This window comes from Necator americanus, chromosome V, assembly GCF_031761385.1.
Source record: "Necator americanus strain Aroian chromosome V, whole genome shotgun sequence".
NCBI classification, from domain to species: domain Eukaryota; kingdom Metazoa; phylum Nematoda; class Chromadorea; order Rhabditida; family Ancylostomatidae; genus Necator; species Necator americanus.
Window position 1 is genome coordinate 6,640,341 of NC_087375.1, and position 22,857 is coordinate 6,663,197.

Genomic DNA, 22,857 nt, shown 5'->3' on the forward strand with positions numbered 1-22,857 from the left:
CTTCCTCCAGCTACAATACAGGTATTGAGAAGGGGGAGGAATTCATAGACGGTTGCACGCAAGTAGGGGACTTCGTCTAGCTCTTCCCAGACCTGGACCGGTTTCTCCAACGTGTCGACACTGCGATAGCCTTTTCTGAAGGCTTTTGACTCCAACATTTTCCAGAATGAATAATCTAACAGATTTAAGTGAAAAGAACATGACAGCCACCGCTTACGAGATGAAATTAGGGCATTTCCGCGGGCACCAATCCTGGAGGAGGCGATATTGCTGGTTTGGAGCTTCGTGTTGTTAAAGCGCATCCATTGACGTGTTACTAAATAAGACTGTGCCCAGAGAAGCAGACGATTGATGGATTAGAAACTTCCATATGAAGCGACATTTGACGGACAGAAGGTTCTTGATTTCTGCAGATCCCCACAGGGGCTTACTTGATAGCACTTAGAGTGACCAAGGATCGACCTACCTCGTCCAGAACGATCATTCTCGTTTTCCATGTCCTTATAGCGTTGAATGGTTCCGTATACAAGCAGTCGCGTTATCCCCAGACGTTGCTGAATTCAGCGTGGCTGAGTCCCTTGCCTAAGATGTTGATGTGACGATGGGGCGACGATGACTTGACGGCTTAGACATGCTAAAAATAACCGGATAGCTCCTGGAATTAGATTGCATCCATAACAAATAACAAGAAACACGCCCCAAATGTGATACATAAAGTTGTCAGCTCCTAATCTTGATAAACTTTGCGCGTGCTCCATGTACCAGCAATTCCCACGCACCCAGTAGTGATTCAACTTGTAGTGAGTCCTTATTCGGAAAAGTTCCCAAATATACGACTCAACATGTTTTAGCGCTCTGCGCAATCTTCTGCTTAACCCTGCCGTTATGACACTCTTAGCAAAATGAGAACCCAACAATAGATGCTCTCACGCTCAATTCCCTCTAATTATTCAGAAAAATGGCGTGAGAAATCGCCTTGTCGCACCGAATCCTGCTACGACGCACCTGATGACGCGCCACGTCTGTGAGAGCAGGCGTGCGCGCCGCGTCCGCGAGCGAACGGACAATCAATGTGCCGTGGTCACAGACGAGACGTGTTATTATGCGCCTCATAGGAAGATTCGGTGTGACAACTCCGTCTCCATACTACTACTACATACTACATACTACATACATCCCTAACCCTATCCATTCGTGGGGGAAGTCCATACATGCTAAACTAGGGTGACTAGGGTAGAAAAGGGTGATGTTGTTTTAGGACTGCACATTTCCAGATGGAAAAGATAAATCTTCTGTGTAATCGGGAATCCTTGCCGTCTTCTACTTTCTCAGCAGTAGAAACTATCTAGATCATCTGCCGCAGCTAACGAAGGGGAAGTTGAAGAACACGCAGCAAGTGTCTGGCGTGATGTTTGTGCGCGTGAAGTTCGTCGAGTTCTTTTTTTTTCTTCTTGGTCATCGTAGAGAATCTGTGTCTACAACTATCGCCATACTCTCTTCTCATCTTTAACCGATTCCATTGTGAAGGTACGGGCATACTCTTTCACTTCGGCTATTGTATAACCGACGGTATGTGTGTGTGTTGGTCCTTCGGTGACAATACCGACCATCATTCGACGGTTGTGCGTGTGTGTGGTGTGTGTCTGTGTGCGTGTTTGCACGTCTCGTACTCTCCTTCACTGCTGCCGCGTAAATCCCTACCGCACACCTTTGGCTGCCTTTACGCACTTCACAAACCGGCAACATTGACGTTTTCCTCGATCTGTCCGGAAATGATGGCCGCGTCTTGGCACTTTTCCGAGCTACTTCCGCAACTCGTTTTGCGTATCGCTGCGAACTAATTACTGTAGAATTATTTTGTTACATGGTATGCTCCTTCACGATCCTCAGATTCTGTTTCTACACGGACAAGGACACATGTGAATTTTTCTTCCATCCTTGAAAAGAGTTCTACTGCCCAGTAAGTAGCCTACAAGTCTACAATACTCTTGGAAATTTCCCATAAGTAGAGTTGCGGTCAAAATCCATGGAGATTTTAGTCCCGCCAATTTATATTCACAAGCATCCTAAGGAAACTCTTTATTGCAAATCGATCTCAAAAAGATGCACTACTTTACCGGAATTTCACCAGATCCCTGCTTTTTTTGTTCTTTTGGGGTTTTTTCCTTTTTTTTTCTGAAGTTAGATCGATTGTTCTTTTTTTTCAGTGTGTCAAGTATTAATATTAGAGAGTCCAAGTTTTCACCTTACAATGATTATTACCGACTTAAAGCCAACCAAGCGACTCCGTTTTATTCTTTTTATTTATTTATTTAATTTTTATATTTCTTTTATTTTTGAGTATTCGCCATGCGGCAGCACTTCAGCGATATTTTAATCTGGTGAATCTAAAGTTCCTGCCTTATGTACGGTCAAATCTTTGGAATTTAATCTATATTTAACAATTTGAAGCACTCACCACCCCAGAACCCACCTGAAACCCGTACCACTCCCGATTCGTGGGATGATGCCTTTAAGAGCAGCATACTACGAAACTGATGACGTTGGAATCTTTTCACGAAAAGATAGGACTGTAGGTTACGAGTGTAAGTGCGATCACACCAAATTCCATTTATCTGCCATGAAGAGATAAAATGTTCCTACAAGACACCTAAGAACGTCTCACGTATGCGGGCGCAGGCATACGCGCCGCGCCTGCGAGCGAGCGGAACCCAATCATCGTCAATTTTGTGGTCTTGGCCTGTATCTTGTGTTGCCTTTGACGAAAAGACGTCTTCTGGCTATGAACAAAATATTAACTTTAACAGCCAAGCTGGTCTACCACGGTGAAGTGGTCCACAGTGCATTTGTTCTCTCCACTCCTAATTTCAATCCTAAATCTACAAATTTTTGTTCACAGGCTTTTCCTCTAATCTTGACTACGGAACTAAGTCCTGAAGCCATTGAAGGAGTGGACGTAAAAACTTTTTTCTGAGAATTGAGTACCAGCTTCAGGAGTTCATCAATCAGTCAATCAATCATCCAAAGATTTAGATTAGTAGACATCATCTGCGACAAAGTTCACACTACACATTGCCTTTTGTTCTCCTGAGCTTTGTTTCCGTTCTAAAACTTGAAAAAAAAACAAAAAAAAACGCTTTTTTTCTACTTTTCCCGAATGATCTTGAAAGAATCGGAAAATCTTTCTTCAAAAAAAGTCGCTAAGTTCCGTAAATTATTCTTTGATAAGAACGTTCAGGAAAAGTAGAAAAAAATAGAAAATTAGTCTTTTTACTAGGGAGAAACCGCAGTTGACCTCTTAGGCGGAACCACTTAATATGTCACTTATTACCGTCATAGATTAAAGGTCTGCATCAACGCTGTGGAAGCGGCATTCACCTCCCAAAAGCGATAAGACATCAGCAAACATTGAACGTTCGTTAAGTATTTAATGGTATATAAATACTAGGAACGCTCGCAAGGAATGTGATCAAATAAAGCAAAAAACCGATTGGAATGTAGGTCCTCTACAAGATAACCACAGCTGAGTTAGGCTTGTTTACTTACACGTATATACATACTTGTTTATTTATTTTATGCACTAACTAGGGCGTTTCTCGCTCGGAGAAAAATAATGCCAGTATACAATTGAATGACCTGTAATAATAAAATTACAACAAATTATGTTACAAAAAGCGGGTAGCGGGGAAAGTTTTGTATAATTTCTGGAGAGGAATATGATTTTTTTTTCCTTTTAAAATGGTAAGAGCTTAAGCTGGTGCTGCAGAACTTCACAAGTCTTTTTTTGGATCCTTTAGGTTCGGAATTTGTTTAAAATCTTTCCCAAAACTCCTGTACTACCAATCCACATCGTGTATACTAAGTCCTCCCTCTTCTCTTTTTCCTAATAAGTTGAAATGTTGATCTTCAGGTTAGAAATCCTAAAAATCAACTCATCAATTAATCGATCAATCGATCAATCAAATCAAGATCCGCTAAATAATAAGAGAAGCGTTTCGGTTTACATACGGAAAAGAAAAAAAGACCAAACTTCTTCTTATGCTTTATTTCTTTTATCAAATTAGATTATTAGGACCTATTTATTAAATATTATTATTATTTATTTCTTCTATTAAATTAGAGGATTAGGAAAAGTTTGTGGATAGAAAGGGAATTTTTTATACTGAGAATCCCATACGAGTTTTTTTTTGAATCCATTGTAGTTTGAGACGAGAAAAAAAAACTTATTTATTATATTATATTTATATTTATTTGACTATTATATTATATTTATATTTATTTGATTTCCTCATGTCACTCATTGAAACATCGTTGTTAGACAAATTCCTCAAATTTGCACGCGTCTACGTGTGGTACGGTAAATAGCAGCACTTATTAAATCGACCGTATCAGCAACAATCGGTCAATGTGAATAAATAATAAACAATACGATACGTGACAGTTGACACATTTGATAGGTTCACATATCGTACCGGCAAAACTAAACAACTACGTGAATTGGATCAATAATCTATAAATAGAACAGATTTTAAGGTGGTGACCAAACTTCCTCTTATGCTTTATTTCTTTTATTAAATTAATTATCTTAAATTAGATTATTATGATTATGCAAATCCAGGCCAATTTTGAGGTTTAATACTTAGCCCTCATTGGTGTTACTAATCCATCTTTTTTTCTTTGTGTCACGATATCCGAACTGTTCCGGGTCTTCGGTCAAAGAAACGTCGAATCATATTATTAGTTTGTTTAAATGCTTAATTTAAGAAATCAAACGACAAATTAGTAAGAGATTTTTAGATACGCGTATCACCGATATCGATGAACTGATAAGACCTATTGATCCGATTTGATCTTTGCGACCCCTGTGCTCGGACGTTTTGCCGTTGCCTACGCGCTTTTCATCGATTTGCCTTATTCCTTGATAGAACGGGTCCTTTTCCAGTTGATCCTATTTTTTTCTCATAAAATCACCTATAATTCTAGTTTTTCTTGCTGATTCTCTTAGTTTCTCAGTCAATTTCCGTTTCCAAAATACAGCTGAGCCTTGAAAACTGCACTTTTAGTACTAAAACTCGCCATTTGTCATTCATACTTTTTATTGTCGTCGTTCAATTTATTTATTTTCGATTATTTTGAGGAACCAACTGGTTTGGAGCTAAAAAAACTAACTTGTTACTGAGGAAATCAATGCCCAGTTCCCCACCAATCCACTTCCTTTATGTCCATCCAAATTTTACGATATCTTCTAATTTTTCACGCGGATTCTCTAGAAAATTCATACGAGAGAGATTTTTGATTTCTCACATTTTTTTTGTAAATTTACGTGGAGTAGTGTTTGAAAATACTGCTGAAAAATCTGCAAATGCGCAAAATAAATAATGTCTATTTTCTAGATTTTTGAATAGAATATCAGATGTTTTTTTTTAACAATTTCCTTTTATTTTTTAAATTTTCATCCACCACCTAACTTTTAATGTCCTAATTTCTGAATCTGGAAGTTTTTCTCTTAGGTTTTTCGACCGTTTTTCAACTCTAATCACACTTAAACTTCAATTTCTTGGACATACGTTCTTCTCGCACGCTTTTCCGACGCTTTTCATTTATTTTCTTTCACTTCCTAACTTTTCGCCTACCGACTACATGGCTACTATATCCCAATTTCTTGAATATATGTTTTCTCTCAAATTTTTCTAGACTTATGAAGATTCCTTGAATGTTCCCATGGGTTCTGTGTCCTCTAACCGTTAGATTTTTATTCCATTACCTTTTTTCTGGCTTTCTAGTCAAGTTTGTCATAGTTGATTAAGTTTAACTTTAATACATTTCATAAAAAAAAATATTTTTTTACCAGTTGATACCAAAATCTCGTCTGCATGACGTCCTAAAGGGAAAATATCTTATGTTTTTATTGGATTCCTATATTATTTATAGTTTGTCGTATTCATTGACCCTGAATGACCTCGAGAGTAGAAGTGTGTGTGTGTGTGTGTTATGTTGATTCGTGTATATGTACGTGTGTGTGCGTAGAAGAACGCACAGTACGTACATACGGGGCAAGTCATTCGATCAATTTGCGGTCTCCGTTTGTGTTTATTTAGCTCGGGTGTCAGCGATCAAGCGATATAAACTGTTATGGCATGCCATACGTCACAGATCGTCGTGCTAGGCTTCTCAATTTTCTCTCTTTTCTCTCAGTTTTTATGTTTATCTCAATGTCTCTCTCAAATTTCGGGATTTCAATAGGATTCGGATTTCAATGATTTTCCCGTTGATTTTGCTTCATTTTCGCATTCTACACTAGGAGGGACCCATTTAACTGGGAAAACACCGTATTGAGAGTCTTTAGAGCATTACTAGTTTGTTTAAGTATTTGGAAAAAAGCTTCACAAAAATGCTTCTCATTAACTTTTTTATGGATTTTTTTTTTCGATTTTTCCTTTGATTCTCCGATATTTGATCGTTTTTTGATGCTTTACGTGCCCTGAATGCTACAATCAACATTATCGGATCACCCTTATAAACACTATCCTTAGTTAAGGGACCTAGACTCGTTAAAAAATTGTGTTGAGGTTCGGCAACAGTTCTCTGCGAATTTGTAAACACAACTCAGAGATTAGTTCAACCATGAAATCAGAGCTGTAATTTTTTTTCAAACTTTTTTTTTCCAAAAAGAAGCATAACTGATGCCTCCCGCTCAAGGTCTTTTAATGAATTTTTGTTTTTCATCGTCGATATTTTTCTTGCTCAAAGAAATTCTTTGGAAATGAGACGATTTAAAATAATATTGATAACAATAATGAAATTTGTAAGTAATAATAAAAAGATTTTTGTTGCAACGTCATGACCGCGCCAACTATTTTCAATCCTTGACAGTTCTTTCCTTCTCTTTCTTTGAATTCGATTGCCGAAACTGTTAATAACTGATAACATCGTGTGTGACGCTGCTTTCCTGATAATAACGTTATTACTCTAGGAAAGGTACTCGATTAATCTATGGTCTACTATCTATCTTATGTAATTTTTTCCTGAAATTTATTTTAATTTTTGCATTTTCTGCGAATGGGTCCCATTTATTTTGAACAAAGAAAAGCGCATGGTGCCCTAGTAAGGCACTCCAAGGTACCTTAATCTATCATGTAATTTTTACATGAACATAGATTTTCTTAGCTTCAAGCAAAAATCACAATGTAATTTTTTCTTGAGATGCTTAAATTCTCTTTTTTACTAAATTTATTCCAAAATTTTCTTTTTCCCCCAGATTAGCTCATTTTGTCCCTTCCTTTTTATTTATTTTATAGGTTCCTTAATTTTTTAATTCTGAATTGAAATGAACGTGGTGGCGGATCCCAAGCGCATTGGTTAACGCCAGACACTCTGTACACACTTTATATCTTTTTTAAATTCTTATCTTCTTACTTTTACTTTACTTCTAACTTCTTATCTTTTTTAAATTTAATTTAAAACTTTGCTCTTTTCCACTTTTTGCGAACGTTCCCATTTATTCTCAGAAGACAAATAAAAAAGAAGGCGGATACCGCTTTCAGATACGTTTCGACCGTTCCGGCGCCGACCGTGAACTTTCTCATAGAAATTTATCTCTATTCGTTGTGGCGTCTCTTCTCTCCTCTTCTTCAAACGATTTCCATCTGATATGGTGCGGTTTTCTTAACATGTTGATTGGCACATAAAGTTACGCCATCGCACCGGCGATTTGGAAGCGATTCGCACACACACGCACGCACACAGCGCGATCGTTCGCTATCCGTTGCTTGCCTGATTTGTGACGTGCTTTGCTAGATAACATCTACCGCATCTGGCTATTATACGATAAAAACAAACGATTTCATAGGACCGGTTCAACTTTGTTTCCATATCAAAGGACTCTCGACGACTACGGTATCTGTTCGTTTCCTTGGTTTCTTACTCAGGTGATGAAACTTCCAAAGTTCACTAGGAGAGTTCGTGGAAATTTGGAAGTAGAGCAGTAGTTTTTTTGTGTATGTACTAACAAAAAAAAAGAAAAGAAACAAAGTGCAAGAAAAAACTCGAAAAGTGGACGGACTCGAAATTGTCCAATTCATTCAAAATTGATGAGTTTGGCCCCATCGTAGCTACTTTATTCTGATTTTGTGTGGGTGGACCAGCTGAGGGATCAGCTGGATACGGTTCAATGACCTCGTCAACGTCACTCACGAAACTTGAGGATATCTTGGATGACGATGATGGGGGAAAGGAGCGACTGAAAAAACGTGCTGTGACCCACACGTTCAGTGAAGGAACACCATCTAAGTAAATAAGCAAGTTCTTTTATGAGGACCTTGAAAATCCTTTAAGAAATGGCTGAACATGAACAAGGCCCAAAATTCAGATTCGGAATGGAATTTGTAGGGGAAAATCGAAAAAAAAATGAAGGGGATTTCGAACATGAGCTCTGTTCCTTTGGTTTTGATGGACAACGGAAATTAGACTTTAGAATTTAGAATTTAAAAAATATCTTCTCAGAAAATTTTTGGAAAAAAAAACTTGCTATTTATAGAGTTCCAGGTGTTGTTTTATCGCCTTTTAGGAAGCGCTCACCGTTGATTTCTTACTGCGTTTTTACCGCAGGTACCCGGAAAATCGGCTAACAATCAATGTATTACTGTAATTTATTCAATTTTATCCACCATTACGATATGCTTTTTGGAAACGCGACTCCATTAATCTCGGTAGATCTACGAACCCTTTCGAAAACCATTTCGCGGTAGTTTTGGGATCTGAAAAGTTTCCGTAACATATCCATACTATCCCTAAGAATATGTATGAGGATCAATATTAATGTCCTCCATACTTCAATCAGACGTACGATGTCGCCGCGCCGGCGTTTTTTTACCCGTTTGTGACCTAAATTCGTCTAGATACTCATCTTAAGGATGACCTTTTTTTCGCACGTTCAGTCCACTCGGTAAACAATGAAAAACTGTTGATTGATGAAAGATTCCGGATTTTTTTTTCCGCGTTCATCTGACCTGACACGTAAGTTCAGCTGATCTGATGATGGTATTTATTCAGCGGTGAAGCGGCGGCACTATTCAGGGGAAAACTTCCATCGTCTAGAACCTTCTAGAGATCCTAGAAAAAAGCAAACAAAATGATCCGAGGCCTGTCCTCCTCATTCGAGCTACCTGATCTTTCCTCTTTTTTGACCATGACAGAAAATCATCCGTTATTCCATGGAAAACTGTGAACAGACAGATTCTTCACCTCGAAAGGAAGTGAAAATCGTTTGTATCGGCATGAATTAAGCACGTCCGTATGTCGGTTCATCATATGTTGTCCTAACATTTCTTTTCGCTCTCTAATGTTTACATACTGCCTCGCTATCCGGCATGAATTCGTCAGACGCGCAACAATCACACGTTTTAAGTTTATATGACGTCATAATTAGTGGGTATTCTGTAAATGCGGACCACCCGTAATCATCTCAGTGTTTTATTTACTCAAACGATAATATATAGCGATCTAGTAGATAAGTAAATAAATAATTACGGTATAACCCAATATAAATAATATAAGAATCCAATAAAAAGAAGATATTTTTCCTACAGGACGTCATATAGACGGGATTTCTGTATCAACTTTATGCATAAATAATACAAGATGAATAATTTCTAAATGAATTTTTTTTTATGAAACGAACAAGAGTCAAACTTACCCGCAAACAGTCAATGGAGATCTTCTCTCGATTTTTCTTCGAAATGTTAAGTATTTTTTTCCCACGGGCATCGAGTAACACAATTACCCTATAATTTTTCTAAATTATTCGGAATTTCTCGTCGTAACGTAGTAAACGACGTAGAGAGACATGGTGATCCATGCCTAAGAACTCGGCTAGAAGTCCATTCTGTTTCTTTCAAAATATTTATGGTCGAATAACTGTCGGTTAATTTCTAATTGACGGTTCTAGACAACACGTTCCCACCGTGGCGTGCGGATAATCCTCTCAAAAGTACCGTAATCGCGGTGAAAATCCTCTTTAATTACGTATTTTACAGCGCGACAATCGCCGCGCGGCACGGCATGCATTCAAAGTTGCGCCAACACCGCCGCCACCGCCATCCACCTACAATTACTACGCCGCGAATCGTTCCCCCGGCACTTCGAGTGTCAAGAGCAGTGTCGTCGTCGTAAATTTTTGAGGTCATGCGGTGAAAATTGCGACGACGACGACGATGTATCGCTTAGAGAACAGTTTTAGTGCAGAAAATTTTGATCCCGACCTCGTTTTTGAACGTTGAAGGTCACATGGGAACTCGCACGGATTAGCTGTATTATCCTGATTATTTCCCGTCTTGGTGGGGGATGGATGCACAGACTTCTGGAGATACTTGAGACATATCGAGACATAAATAAATAAATAAACAAACAAATAAATATCCGCTATATACGTCTCTGAGGGCCAATCACGAAATATCTACGGGAATCTCTTCACCGTACCCGTACTCCTCTATTTCCTCTCTCTCCACTCAGCGCGTCCTACGGAGGAGAATTGGCTGGATTATTGAAAATCACCACATATTGTCGCTGTTCACGTCTCTTCCCGAATATCCCATAATTTAAGGCGGAGATCATCCTATTTACGGTTACATATGTACCCTCAACATTTGTTGCCTCAATGTTTGCGTGGGCGGCATATTAAAAGCGCCACGGGGCCCGTCACCCCCATATTGTCATGAAATCGGCCGAGTCACCCACCCGCCCACCATCAATCGGATAACAATGCGGCTTTTCATTGTTAGGATTAAATTACGAGTTTATGTTCGGCTGGATTGTTTGGACAAATATGAGTTTATGAGTGGATTGGTGTTCGCATGTCCACGAATTATGGCGCAAATGTTTACGCATTTTATTATCACGTGACAGCAAATATTGATTTTCTGTGAAGAAAAGTGATGTTTTTGCGTAAACAAGGAATATATTTTGTAAAAATTTAGAAATTAGCTTTCAATCAATTCTGAGCTAATGCACTTGTGTGGAGATTGGAAATTTCTTGGTGACCTCCAACTTTTTCCTCCACGAGATGGTCCAAGAAATTTTCTTCTTGTGTGATCCCAATGGAAGAATCTTGCACGGTTACGGTATCACTACGAAGTGGATGCCAGTGTGTGGAATTAGCTACTGACATCCAGTTCACTGTGGTATTACTATCTAGTAACTTTTGGGACAAGAAACTTAACAATAACTTCAGTATAAAGGTCTTAAATTCATATTTTCCTATATTTTTCCCATTTTTCTGGAAGTGAAATTGTTGGGAGAAGTGAGGTGAGAAACCATACCGGAAGTTTGGAAGTGAACGGATCTGAACTTCTACTGCGGTTGTTAAGCAGCAGCGGAAAGCGAAGAAATCTAGCTGGGACCCTCTATCCGTAGGTTGTCGAAATACGTCGTTAAGTTTAAGTATTTTGGATAATTTCCCAAATTGTGACGAAATACCCTCTCAAAAAATTCTACTTTTTTTTTCCTCAAACTGTTTTTCTTATCCTCTTCTAAACGCCAATCGATGTTATCAATGTGTTGTCGCAAAACAAAAATTAATTTTCACATCGTCGATGTTCTTACCTTTCGGATAGTGCACGGGAACGACATGCCTCTGCGGACGGAACGCATCATGCTTGGAACGACGAGGTACTGCTGAGTTGAGTCATACACGGAGAAAAATGGCGCTTGAAGTGATTTAGGGCCGGGCGTGGATGAAATTGCAAAAGTCATCTATTTATATAAGGCATAAAAGTCATCTACGTCCCATCGATAGATGACTTTTATGGTCAGCTCCAATCGTTTACGGATTGATTTACGACCATTTTTTGGTCAGTTTTTGATCTGAGTAGATAAATCGGATTGATCCTAGCGAATATTGTAGCGTATTCACACGCTCGTAATGTGTTTATTTGCTTAAGTACCTTGACTAGAGAGGTCGTGATCGGATCATTCAGAGGTCATCAGCTGACATCCGGTTTTCCCAGCGAGGATCGTTGGCACTCATCGTATGTATATGTACCTACGATGACTGCACAAGTGCACTTGTTTCTGTGAATCTCTGGCGTTTCGAAAGGCATCAGATCATCGTCGGATCGATCAGTATTGATCGAAACCGATTTTTCTACCCTTTGAATCTTTTCTTCTGTTCTACTATCTACTTGTAAGCTAATTCGTCACCACCACGAAATGATGTTCTGACTCTGGAGGGTGTTGGACGCCTCGCCTGAACTTTCTGACAGTTCATGTCACTGTCATTGTCAGTTCGAATACATATTTGGTCAAGGATTAATGTTGTGCTTCTAATGCGTTAAAAGGATAGAGGATAAGGTCTCTGGCGTATCAGTTCCTTTGGGATGCGCTATCGCATTTTACTGGAATTCGTAATCGTTGAGGTTTTGGATCGCGTGTTGGCCTTGGACTGAACTTGTGAGGGCCAGCCGAGGATCAAGTCAGTGTTTTTATCCTCCTAGACAAGTCTAGTACCAAATTCTCTACACCGGAGGGATGAACAGCTTGGCTGGCACCAGCGCGGTTTCGAACCATGGAGCCCCTCTTATCGACTGGACTACATTGTCTGTGAATAGCCGAAAGTGTGATCGAAGCTGTAGTGGTCTGTGCCTGCATCGATGTAGTTGTCCGTCCGGATTCTTCTAGCTACTCATCTAAATAAACAGTATATTTATAGACGAACTGCATGGTGAGAGAAATCCATGCGTTGACGACGTTCACAGCGTTTTTCACCTATTGACTGTGATGATATGAACGATTCTGCAACCTATATGTGTTTGCAGTTCGGAAACGCATCGAAACTGCTCAGGATTACTAGACTGCGCCTCATAGTTTTGTTTCATATTAAGTTGTTCCATAAGTTTCTTCCCTATCTTTGTGTTTTTTTCCCTCACAACTTTTTTTTTGGCTTAGGAGTCAGGTTGCTGTTAATTGAAATGTACACTATCGTGGGAAGAGACTTTTCTCCAAACGTTTATTTCGTTTTGTGTATTATAGCTGTATTTTCTAGACGAGTTAATGAGCGTGGTGGTTTTTAATCCTCCATGGGACATATAATAACTACTTGTCACATAATTTTCTTTCCTATTTCTCCGATTTTTCTTAGCAGAAAAAATTCCAATAACAAAGACATTCCAATCAATAATATACTGAGCAGAATAATCAACAGTCTTCACCCATTGATATGGTAGATTTTTGACCGCTTCGGGACCCTCAGAACTCAGTTTGCTGTGAATTAAAATATTGAAGATCGTAGAAAAAAACACGTGTGGGACAACCGAACCAATTATTAGCTTATTACAAGTACAAGGGATTATTAGATATATATCTTCATACGTTCAATTTCTCTAAATGTTTGTTTTGTTTTGTTCAGTGCAGCTCTTTTTTCTAAAGAAGTTGATGATCATGCGTTTTTTTTTACTTTTCGTGGGATACACTAGATTGTCCCATGAGTTTCTTGCCTACTTTTCTGATTTTTCTCTCTCAACAAAACCATTCCAATCAATAATGTAGCCAGAAGTAGAATAATCAATAGTTTTCGTCCATCCTTGTGATAGATTTTTACTTCATATGGGATCTAAGGTTTAGGTTGCTGTGAAGTAAAAGTGTTGCTGACCATGGAAAGCAATTTATGTTGGCATCCTGAAATTATCTCCAGTAGATCTTCTCTTAAATGACTGAAACATGAATATATTGCTTTACACCTAAGTTGTGCAATGTATTTATTCATACGTGGTAAGTATATCCTGTACAAAAGAAGTATTTCCTGAATTCCATTTAGCATCCGTACAAAGAGGATTACTAGGGTTGAGAAAAATTTGTTGAAGATAGGCAGATACCCTGTAGATTCACTAAACCTATATGTCTACCAGCAAACAATCACATCACTATGGTCGCTCAGCATGACCCCCGTGTAAGTATCGCTACGTGGGTGATAGTCTCGGTGTCAAGACGGTTCAACGCAATTAGCCGTTACGACAACCATAGCGTATCGTCGTTGCGGCGGCGGCGGCAGCGGCAGCGACGACGAGAGTACCGAAGACCTTGAACCGGCAGCGAGCACGTAAGGCGTGGAATGGGGGGAAAAAACTGGGCTGACTTCGTCACATCGAGGTCCGCACCGGCCTCAGCCACCTCAATACCTCAAAACCTCATCGAACAACAAATCAAACGTTACCAGCGCTTATTTAGCATATGCAAATCAGTATGTTGCGAAGCGTTACTGTTTACGGGCGGTTGTGTGAGAATGTCAGCAGGGGGTCGGCGGTGACGCGGGAGGAAGCGGTGCTAAGAGCGTTCACATGGGTGGTCGAGATGAGGTCAACCTGGAAATTGTGCTGCTGACATCATTACGCTTCTGGCTTTTGGTAAAGATTTCCCGGAGCAATGCTTTTTGGAGGTTTCCAAGGACAAATTGTTTCCTTCAAAAGAAAAAGGCCGAACTCGGGAGTTCTCGAACCAGAGGAAAATCCCCGAATTCTTCCATAATTGATCGTGTCCGATTATGGAGTGACTCCCTTAAAATATCCTTCAAACCCGCCATATATGAACGATTTGATCGACGTATTTCCGCTTTATGTTTGATGATGATCTTTTGCCGGGCAGCCGCGACGGCGACCTGGCTGGCATCGCCTGAACAAACAATACCGTTCAGAATGATTTGAATCGTTTTGTAGTCATTTCAGGCTATGAATAGATTGAATGAATTGACGAAATTCCTTTGAAAGCACCTCTTCACCAATCTAAAGTTAAATAATAATAATAGATAATAATAACAATAAAAATAGAACATTTATTCAGTCGTAAATCCCGCAGAACATGCAAATCTGCTAAATTATTGCTCTCTAACCACGCATAGTATCGTTTTTGTTTTATATTTTTTCCTCTGTACATTGCTTTCATTTCTGACCTCCTTTAATTCAACAGTTTGTCGAAAAAAAAATTTCTGCATTTTCTTCCAATTTTTCAGCACTCCATACATACCTTTCTACTAAATTTCCATGAGAAAATTTGGAAAAAGCTCAGAGCTTTTTAGTCCATGTAGAAAAGTGATTGGGAACTCATAACATGGAAAAAAGGAGCACAATTTTGAAAAATATCCGATGACCAGAACATTGAATTTCAATTTTTTTTTCTGACTACAGTTAGTTCTAACCAATTTCGTTTTGGAAGTGGTTAGTACTAAGAATCATCAAAAAAAAAATCCTTTAAATAAACTCTTGTGGCTGCTGAATTTAAATACACTAATCATATATATCGTTTCTTGAATAGATTATCATAACCAAAATAAAGTACAAATGGTAACTAAACATATACGGAAACATCATGAATGCCCCAAAAGCTCTTTTAAAGGCATCACCCCACGAATCTGAGGTGGTACGGATTTCTTGTATTTTTTTATTTTTTGTATTGTATGGAGTATTCTTATACGGAATAGTAGATTATGGAGAGGGGGAGGGGGTGATTCCGTCCACTTCTTTCTAATTGCCGTAAAAAAAAACGATGCAGAAGATGCGGCGCGTGCACAAGGCTGGCGCGCTCCAATCGAACTCGTTGTAGAAAATAGCGCGCCAGATCGCTCGAAGCCGTATCGTCCGGGCCGTTTTTTTAGGGCAATTAGGAAGAAATGGACGGAATCGCCCTTCTCTCCATAATCTACGATCCCGTATACGAATATTTCGCCTGAAATCCGTACCGCCTCAGATTCGTTGGGTGATGCTTTTAATAGTTTGTACGATTGATCGAGTTTATCCATGCGCTTCTTAAGCATATGTAATTCGATGTGATTTGTACTTAGAATTAAATAGCACGTAAAAAGTTTAAGTCTGATTTATATCTGGTTCGTGCAATTTTTTTTTATGAAAGAAGAAAAAAATATGATCCATTGATTGTGCTTATGTGATGCTCCTATGAGTAGTGCACTGAGTTTAAGCAAACAGTACGGATTCGGACATGGTCACTATTATAGCCCCTCTCAAATATGAATCAATGTTGAAAGATTATGACTACATAGAAATTTACACATGAGAAGAACTCTTATATCGTCATCACTTCTCAAAATATAAGTGATTTTCAATTTTTAGTGTTATATTTTTATTTTCTTCTCCTCAAAACTTGCACGTCTCCTTATCTCTTTGAGTTCGTTTTTACGATAAAATTAAAGCGTGATGCTAGGTTTATCGATAAAAACAGATAAATAAAAAAAAAATAAACCTCTAATATTTGGATATTTTAAGAGTTACTCCTTCTTTCTGGATGATCCCGTTCGTTGCTGGGAACATTCAACGACTACAGCCTTCTTTAAGGATATACTAACCCAGAGGTCCTCTTCCGGACCATAAAAAGTGGAATGAACATATCAAATCTCGATTAGGAACACTGCTTGGGATATCCTCAACACAATCCAGAGACCTTATTCATCATAGAGGTCACAAAACCTTGCTAGGGATGGTATCCCAACGATTCAAGCGTTTTCGAGTATTAAACCCTTCGATTTAGTATGGTTGAAGTATAAGGTCCCATCGATTACAGAAGAATCGATCAGAATGCACCTAATGATATGTATAAGGGTGAAGACTTTCTTCGAAAAATCCTTGAGATTGTTGAGACGATCGCCTGCCTAATTACGCTAATTATTCATGCAAAACTGCAAACTCAGCGGATAGTCGCTCGCGGTGGACGGACCCGCGTCAAGGTCACATAGTCGACGACGACGGTAGGAGAAAAAAAAATGTTGCGACATTCGATCAAGGTGTTCTTTATTGTCCCGTAACGTGGACGAGAGACGAGAAGATGCCAGAAATCACCGACGCCAACAACAACATTTCAAGGTGCCACGCGGCGCTCCTGTTGCGGTTGTCGACCGCGATGGTTGCGTGCGCCCGTGCGTGCATGCGTCGTCCGTCCCTTTACCTTTACAGTCAGTCAGTCGGTGACGGACGGCGGCGGCGGTGGCGGCGGCACTGTACTTTTCCATGCGGCCATAATTCGATTTGTCAGCGATTTCGTTGTCGCCGAGAACAGACGACGGACACACACCCACATACGCACCCACACAGCAACACACTTTCTCATTTTCGAACTCTTCGGATTCGCTTCGTTTCCACCATGGTGCCGTCATTCCGACGGCACTGTTTGTTCAACATGAGATCTTTTCGGATTCGCCTATGTGTGTATGTGTACGTGTGTGTGGGTGTGTGACCTCCACTGAAGAGCCACACACACACACATCGGCCACACTATGTCCGGCAATTCTTCGTGTGTTGTTCGTACGACGCATTCTCGCACAAGTATTCTTGATTTATATCGAATCACCTCTACACGCTCAAGGTTATCGGCCCAGATTTTCGCGCAACCCCTTAACATCAACATCGTATCGAATGTTATTGACATCGAAAAACATCGATCCTATCCAATTGATTGTAATCGATTTGATTCGATTTGTTTCAAGTGAATGTTGTTGTCTGAAATTCCTCCACAACATAATTGTTGTATTGTTCGGCAACGTTACAACGTCCCAACGTTTCACGCTATCGATCAGTCGATTTATGGTCGATTTATTTCTTGCCACATAGTGGTAGTCATTACGCTTTCCGCAGACTTATCGACTTCTTAGGGGTTACGGTAGATCTGAGGTTCAAGCAGAGGTTATGGAGAATAATTTGAGCCAGAGCGAGGAGTTCTTGTCTTAGGATCTATGATCATTTTTAAATTAGGTCCAAGAACATCCTCTGCAAGGTTTGAAAGCGCTCTCGAACACCTACGATAGGCTAATTCCCCTCCTTTTACTTATTAGATATCCCTAAGATTGTGAATATGAGTAAGTATATGTGACTTTTTCAATTTAGGATTTATTTAGGTCTAGTACTGCCCGTAGCAGCTTCCTCATGCTAAAAAACCTACATGGATTGTTTTTTTTTTCGTTTCTTTCCTTCTCTCGGTCATAATTGGGAGACTATAAAAAATTATACAAGTAAAAAGGCAAATATAATCTCTCTTTACTACCTGCTATTTTTCGGGATGAGTGGTGATTCCATGTGATGGTGTCCGAATCTTAGCGAATTTTCGTGATATGAGCCATATTTCGGGCTGCTTCCTGGTCTAAAATTAATCACAATCGATGACAAATAATAACGATAATCAATTAAATCTATCAATAATTAAAATCGGCATTTTTGCTCATCCGAGTTTCCATTCTCTGTCACAAGAGATGAATAAGTCCAGAAAGTTGGATAAAATGCGTTCCGAACTTGGCGCTTCCCTTGCTCCTTGACCCCAACCTTGATTTCCAGGTCCCATGCTGTCTCTTACATAGTTCCTGAACTTGAGGTTAAGTTTTTCCCGGACAATCTGTTTCTAATTTTGTTCTCCTGAAAACATCATACGCAGAAATTTTTCTGCGTGACGTTTATAAACGTCTAGCAGTACTTAGAACATTTTAGTACAGGAATTTTTGGAAATTTTATCTATCACTTCTTTGAATAATGTTGAATAGAAATATGATGTTTAAAATTCGCTTTAAAAACACCATTACAATATTTTTAAGTTATTACATATTTGGGACCTGTTCCACTGACTCCATGCTCTACATTTGGTGGGTAGTGGCTACTGGAAATTAGCCGCAAATATGCAATAGAACGTTTTTGCATCGAAATTTCTCTGATCGCTAGCAGTTGTTGAGTTCCATGGATCCAAGTTCGTTGGTTACTCCAAATTAGGGAGACTAGCACCGAACTCCTTCATACATCCAGAAGATAACTTGTTACGCTTTACATCCGTGTATAATAATTGCCGCTCGTAACCATAAATCTGAGGAAGAAAAAGCACTTTTTTTCTGCAGCTCCTATCCTGTTCCTACTACCGTAATCACCGTAATCCATTCCCAAGCACTCTACGAATAGGAAAATTCCCGTTCCCAACAATAAGAAATGAGGATATAAGGGAACAATAATGTGTCTTTAAAGAGGGGAGAACGCAAGAAAGGTGCGCAAGATTCTAACACCACTACCGTATCCAGCTACGGATCCATTTTGTTTCACATTCGTCTTGTACTAATAATCAATGGTCAAGGTTATGTTACGTACTAATGGACATTATACTACGTAATAATTACCACCTACTACCTCGATTCCATCAACGTTCACGATTCGATCACTTTCACATACTTATACGTATCATAAATCACCGACCGACGTTAGGGTTATCGTAATCTCGGCACGGGATCTCATCTCGAGGGGGTGTGGCCTTGGACACGGCCGGACCACGCCCATTTTGTGAGTCCTACCTGCTTGTGGCGGGTCAGTTGTTGTCGTGGACCAATGGTCACACTGTCCCCTACCTGGTCCTGCTTCTATACATCCACTGAACTACCGTATTTTAGTAGTATATATAGCTCACTGGTAAATGTCTGTCGGTTACTTTTCACCTTAGCCGGCCTAGGAACCTAAGAGCCGCTGTAAAAATCTGGACAATAAGCTTTTTAGCGCCTTTCTATATGCGTAGAATTCAAAAGTTTCACATATGAAAAAAGTAACTCCGTTAGTTGACTCATGAACCTAACCCGAAATCATTCCCCGTCATCCGCCTACCCCCCCCCCCCCCCCAAACCTTTCTCGTCCTCTTCGGCTCGCGGGTTTGTTGCTCGTATAACCAGCCGCTCTTGACCTGCTTCCAACGATGTCGGTATTCTGTGCGCGCTCGTCCTTGTCAATTGTTTTTCAGCCGCCAACTCATTCGGGCCCCACTTTGTCGCCCTCTATTCATTCGACCCTACCTCATCTCACTTCACCTCATTTCTACTGTATGACAGTGGCGGCGGTAGTTATTAGGCTAATTATGCGCGGCTGACATTCGTCACAATGCGCCAAACGGACACTATTTGATGGTTGGGATGTTGCCGAGTTTAGTTTTCCTGTGATGAGTCCGTGACAAGGGAACTGGTCTAGTTAATACAAAGATCTACAGTAAACCTTTAAGAGGTTTTTTTCCCTAGGTAGAGCAATATTTCTATGCAGTTCGCGAAGTTTCAGAGATTTTTCCATGACCATGAGGAATTTCTGAAGCACTCATATTTGCGAGTCCAGACCGCTTCAAATCCTCCTATAAAATTGTCATAAATAATGATAGTTATAATTGTATTAATTATATATATATATATTGATTATTATATGTAGTAATCATTATATTAATTGAGCTTAGATCTAGAGACCATGATAAACAATAATAAGTTCTCAAACCGACTTAGGAACCTCTTCTTTCGGCCTTAACTTGAAGAAAATATTTTTTCTAGTGACCAACCCAAAGGTTTTAAATATCAATGAATGGTTTAGTATTCTGTAGATCAGGTACATACATCCTGAGCGACTGATTAGTGCAGAAATTCGTTGATTTGGCGCTACTGTATTATGAACATGGATTTCTAAAGATGAATTTTGTGTTCATCCCGAGAAATGCACCGTAGAAAAAGAAATGGTATAAGATGGGATCACATTGAGCTATTTATGGTAGTCCATGTCTGTGATTACTGTAATTTGAAGCGGGCTAAACCTAGTTTTAGCTCTCAGCTTCCAGGAAACCCTTCCTGCCTTTTTTTTTCAAGAAAATTTGAATGAAAAACAATAGTAATAGAAATAGAATCGAAATTGAGTTCGAGTTCCTTCCTTGATGTTTAGAATTACAATCCCAGCTACGATTTCCGGTTCTAGCCTATGATTACCGTAATAAATCCGATATTTTGCCCTTCCTCACTTTCGGTGCGTTATTCGGGATGAGCTATGGGTTTGTCCCGAATATACGCTGTACACAACACTGTAGAAACCAATCAGAGACTGACTGTACTGATTAAGTGATCCTGATCAGTTCTGATTACATGATGGAGCCACAGATCTGTTATTCATCACTTTTGCTAGATTTTGAATCGTTCTTCTAGTTCCTGGCTTAGATTTCATATTAAAAAGTGAATTTTGAAAAAAAAAATCAGGCAAGACATTGTTTTAATCGGACCAAATGGAATCCCTGCTAAGAATCAGAGAAATTGTGCCGATTCTTCCTGAAGTAGTCGCGTTCCTCGCAGTTTTTTTTCTCCTATGACTGGGTTCAAATAAACTTTGCTGCTTTTTCTCGTTGGAAAATGGAAAAATGTTGTAGAACTTTGGAATTAGTTGGTTCTTTGGACGATGATCACTTTCAACAATAATTCGCTGAGAATTTTTTTCGCGCGGGGATTTCTCTCTTCCCACCTGACAAACTAGTCTAAAAGTCTTCATTTTCAGAATTCTATTCGCGATCCTTAATTGTTCTCAACTTCCTCCTCTGAAAACGTTAATTATACCCGATGAGTGCTGTATTCCTGTACCCGTTTTCGTCCTGTCCCTCCTCCTCCTCGTCGTCCTCCTCCTCCTCCTCCTCCTCCTCATTGATGTACCACCACGAGGTCAGTGAGCGCTGAACTTTAACGCCGTAGCCTTATTATACTAATCCTTCATGGTATGGTTGCCCTCAGTTACTCTGAAACCTCGCGATGTCAAACAAGGTCAACTCAGGTGCACCTCAGGTTTCGATCAATACTCTACTCGTAGAAATCGCCCACGGAAATTTCCAACATTTTTCATTTTGTTCACGTTCAGTTTGATGAGTAATGTATATGTATTGATTTGGCGAATAGTTGTTGCTGCGTCTATAACTATACTGCTGCCTATCAAATCACGAGTATTCTTTTCTTTTTTTGTAAAACTTTCCGAAACGAGTTTTCGTCACACACATCGCCGTCGTTGTCATTGTGCAAAGTCACAATCACGACACATATGCCACATTCCGCTAGTACATCTTCACTATATTTTCACTAGAATTTTAGAGGACGATTACTGTAGCATACTGTAAGTAATTATGTCAAATATTCGTGTAATGAAGTGTTCCATGTATGAAAACTTGGACATATATGATGACCTGAACTGGATCATTTCGTTCCCTACCAACCACAACCAAGAGAGCTCTTCTGGAACCTGGTAGGAATCAAAAATGAAAAAAACAGTGAAGGATAAGAAAAATTCAAGAAAAAGTAGTTTCTTAAACGTGATTGGAAGAAAATAGCTATTTTTCAGCAGAATATATGCAAAAATATTTTTTTTTCCGTTTTCGACGCCTTAGGATTTAATTTTTAGTGGCGAATTTTCAAATTTCTCAGCTTTTAAGCTTTTTAGCTCAGCTTTTTAGCTTTTACTGATATTGCTATGAAATGTCGAGAAAAAAATCCACTGCATGAAAATTTGGGAAAGTGATCTGTGTTGAGGTTTGGAGGAATAAGAAAGCGAGAAATTACTACAGAAAAAGTAGTTTTGAATTAACCTTTCAATCCTACCCCAGGTTTTAATAAGCTTCAAGATTATAGTTTATTTATTTCTTTGAGTCCTTAGAAGAAGTTTTAGGAAAAAAAAAACTCCGTGTGTCATCTGCTCTTTCATTTCTTTCACGTTTTCCCTCCATTTCTAGGAAAATATCGAAATTCTTGTGAAGAATTCAATCCAAACATGGCATGATACATCCATACATATGTATTGTCGATGTATGAATAACATCATCATCATCGCCCCCACCACCACCACCACCACCACCATTTACATTCTCTATTGATCAATGATTGATTCAAGTGAAATATCCGGTTCTTCCAGGAGAGAAGGAGAGAATTGGACGAATTTCTTTCTTTTCAGTTCTTCTATAACTAGTTATTAGAATAATAACAACAACATCCACCATCCATCGACCACATTCGCGCTCATTCGTTCGTTCGTTCCTCCTCAACGAGTTCTCTCTCTCTCGCTTTGTGTGTATGTGTCT

At 39.3% G+C, this 22,857-nt stretch overlaps 1 protein-coding gene across 2 annotated transcripts in view; it reads left to right on the forward strand.

Moving 5' to 3' along the window:
- Positions 1-22,857, forward strand: part of RB195_013116 (uncharacterized protein) — a gene marked incomplete at both ends in the record, with an annotated part of 43,935 nt that overhangs the window by 14,703 nt on the left and 6,375 nt on the right. The gene's annotated exons all lie outside the window — the stretch shown is intronic.